Here is a 4215-nt window from a genome sequence, read left to right as displayed (position 1 = left end):
CAATGAAATTTTTTGTCATTGAAGTGTATCTCACAGCGAATTTTGCTGTTGCTAACTCACGATGTTCATTTAAGGGAAGAATTCCGGCTGTTTTGTATGTTTCCTGATTGGATGCATGAGAGGGCACTCCGAGGGCAATTTTGATAGTCTTACAGTGTACACTTTGAATCTTTTGTAATAGATGTTTAGGTGCACTGAAAAATATTTCTTGTGCATAGGTTATCTTAGATCTTACAAGGGCCATGGCAAGATGAATCAATGTTTTTGTATCCATTCCCCAGGGTAAGCGGCTTATAATTTTCATAAAATTGATACTTTTCCTTGCCTTTGTTAAGATGTAATCAAAGTGAATGTTCCATGTCAGCTTTGAAGTAAGATAAACACCTAAAAACTTCACCACCTGTTTATAATCAATGACGTCACCAAGTAATTTGAAAATGGGTATGCTAGATGGGTTATCACCTGAATTAAACAACATCATACATGTTTTTTCAGTCGACAAAGCTAGACCATTTTCAAACATATAGTTACCAATGTTATCAAGATCAGACTGATACAAACGACATATGTAATTCTGTGCTCTTTGTGGGGTTGACTTTTTTAGATTGACACCCATCCACATACATATATCATCAGCATACTGTACTAAAACTACATGATTTGACAATGCCTTTGGTAGATCCTGAATAAGAATATTAAAGAGAATAGGGGCTCTAACTGAGCCCTGTGGAATTCCCATGTCAAGTTTATGTGGCAAAGAATAATGTGTTCCCACCCTTGCTTGAATAATTCTATTAGATAAAAAGCTTTTTATATACCCATAGAGATTACTAGATATTCCAACTGATTTCAGTTTGAATAACAGTCGTTCGTGCCAAACCTGATCGTAGGCTTTTTTTTTTTTCGTCAAAAAACGTTGCTAGGACACTTTTTCTGCGGGCAAACTGATGTTTTATTCGAGTTGTAATCTTTACTAGGTGTTCGACCGTTGATCTTCCTTTTCTAAATCCAGCCTGGTTCACTGGAATGATATTGTATTTTTCGCAGTAAGTTATTATTCTAAACAGGACTATGTTTTTCCATCAATTTACTGACATGCGAGGTCAAAGCAATAGGCCTGTAGCTATTTTTATTACGTTTAGGTTTTCCTGCTCTTAAAACCGGTACAACTATTGATGTTTTCCATATCTGTGGTACAGTTCCAGATATCCAACATTTCTGATATATTTTGTGTAGGAAAACGATACAATTTTTTGGGATGTGTTTTAGCATCACATTCGATAGTGCATCGATGCCAACTGAACTTTTTTTTTATTGCTAAGGGAAGCTATAGCGGTTTGTAACTCCTCATATGTAATAGGAGAATTAAACCACAAGTCATTTTGCGGAATGGGATCACTGTATAAAGCACTATTTTCTTCTCTGTCTCTGTGTGTTTTACACGCAGGTGATAAGCCTTCGTATTTGCTATTTTTCGCAAACATTTCAACAAAGATTTCTGCCTTTTCCTGATCTGATAGAAACTTGTTTTGTGAGTCATTTGATATTGGGTAACTTGGTAACTTTATTCCATTTTTCATTTCTTTCATTTTTGTCCAAACTTTATTAAAAGTCTTTATGATCTGAAATTTCTTGTGAACAAAATGATCATCTTTTTTAGCTTGGGCTACAGTCATATTACTCTGAGTGTTTGCTTTCTTTATTTCTTTGTGGTTTTGGGGCTCACTATCCGCGAGGTAGTTCTTAAATGTTTCTTTCTTGTAATTAACTGCATTTTCACATGCATCATTCCACCAGACATTGCCTGAACGGTCACCTGACTTCACAGCCTTTACTTCTGGGATCGACATATCAGCTGCTGATAACAAAGCTTCTGTAAAATTTGAATACATTACATCTACACTCTCATTCTCAAGTTTTTCAAAATCGTGAGAGGTAAGAATGTTTTGAGATAAATCCCAATTTGCATTTTTATATTTATATTTTGGAATTATGTCGACGTTATTATCAGGCTGGTTATCATCATCAGCTATTGCAATGATGACAGGCACATGGTCGCTTCCGAATGTGTCTTTATGTGTTTCCCAGGTACATGATGGGGTTAACTCTGGGGATATTAGAGTCGGGTCAATTGCTGTTGGTCTGTGTTTCGATACGTCAGGAATTCTAGAAACACTACCATCATTCATAAGACAAATGGGGCTGTCAGTGATGTTTTCTATTAACCGATTGCTTGTCACAGTTTTACAGTCCTTTTCCCAGAATGGAGCGTGAGCATTGAAATCACCCGCTATTACCCATTTACCAGACTGTTGTTCTTGTAATGTTCTAAGCCACTCAGTATTTCGATCGTTTGGACCTTTCGAAGATAAACGGAAAGTACGTTAAGAATTAGCTTATTGCTAAATTTTACTGTAGCTGCACAAGAGTGTATGTCAAAGCTTGCAATAGATTTTGAAACAGGAGTCTCACATCATGTGATTATACTGTAATTCCCTAAGTATATAAATAGCAGTACTTATCTTCTTGCCCTCGTTCCCAGTTTCATATACTGGTGGAAAATAGTAATTTGGAAGTTTTGGAAGCTTACATGCACTGATATTAAGTTACTGCAGAATCTAAACGTCACACTTATTTGATGCTAGAAAATGTTTCAAACAGGCCAGGTTAGATAGAATAGATCTGCAGTTCCACTGGAGAAGCCTAATTTATAATCGCGTTTGCTTTTTCATTACTGAATATCTTTCCTATCAAACAGGAATATAATGTTATTAATACTATGAATAAATCAAACTGTATGATGGTGAAAATAAATAGTAAATGAAAGGAAACGGGGAAACAAAAATAATAGGCTAAATATTGTCAACGAAAAATGCACTTGCAAACGGCAGGAAGAAAGGTCACTCAGCAAAACAAGAATATCGCTCAGCACAAAAGTTAATTAGTGCCAGGCAGAAGTTGACGCAAATGTTAATAGAACACTGGCCAGTCCATCAGTGCGTCGTAAGCTAAGGATTGTACCAGCCGTGATGAAAGGGGACGGGGTTCTGGTGATGGTGGAACCTGGCTCTGCGTGTTGATTTCTTCGGTGTTTCCCAGAGAAGATCTCGAACATGTCGCCCGATGTTTCCTGCGAGGATGCTGGTTCCTTTGCCGTTGGGGTGGACAGCGTCTCTGAGGGCGTTGGTATTGAGGTTGTCGTTCTTTATAAATGATATGTTTTTTTTTCGTCAAACAGTTCCGAAGCCACCATTGCGTTGAACAGTTGTCTCTTGACCTCCAGTTTTGAATCTTTGACAGTGGTTGCTGAACTTAAGATGAACTTTGTTGTTGGATTTTTCTTTGCAGTGTCTTTCAATATTGAGATAAAGAAATTACTGACTTCTGTTGTATCTTTTGATCTTAAGTCGTTGATGCCACAATGAATGACAACAGCTTCAGGCTTTTTCTCTGTGGTGGTGACAGCTTGAAGTAAATTTCTGGTTTCAGACACTGTGTGGGTTTTTTGCATGGAGGCTTTGAAGTGGTATGATCTGCCCAGTTTGTTTTCCTGCACACGGTTGAGCACGGAATCGTGGAGAATTGTTACCTTGGGTAATTCCCCATTATCTTCTTTCTGTGCAGAGCATGTACTGCCAGACTTTGTACTTTTTACGGCATCCATCGTCTTTTCGTCACAAGACGTCACCGATTTTTCAACATCTTTGTCTTGGTGGCTTGCTCGTTTTCTGTCTGCTGGGTTCTCTGGTGAGGAAACTGGCCGCGTCGGCGTAGGTAGGTGTAGGGCTGGGGCTGGGGCTAAGGCTGGGGCTGTCAGTTTGTGTTGCCTGTGTTGTCATGGAAACAGGTTCCAGTCTGCAACGTTTTGTTGGCTCTTGTTGTCCCCGTACAACTGCTTCCAGGGAAGAGACACGATCACACAAGACCATTATTATGTTTCTTATTTCCATGATCGTGTCGGACATCTCGGGGATGGAACTGAGATCGCTCATCGGTCTTGCATTCGCTTCCCTGGAACTCGTGTCAGTGACTCGCTTCGCAAAACATTCACGGACTCACCGGTTTTAAGGAGGAGTTCGGTCGCCTCATTGTTCTGAGCGGTTTTACTGTGTACAGGTGCAACTGGTTTCCCGCTCGATTTTCTTGTTCTCATGTCTCCAAAACGTCTGCGACAACTTCTTACCGCGAAGAAATTATCCGCTGAGTGTAGTCTCC

This window comes from Babylonia areolata, chromosome 1 (genome assembly GCF_041734735.1).
Source record: "Babylonia areolata isolate BAREFJ2019XMU chromosome 1, ASM4173473v1, whole genome shotgun sequence".
NCBI classification, from domain to species: domain Eukaryota; kingdom Metazoa; phylum Mollusca; class Gastropoda; order Neogastropoda; family Buccinidae; genus Babylonia; species Babylonia areolata.
This window is presented reverse-complemented; position numbering follows the sequence as displayed.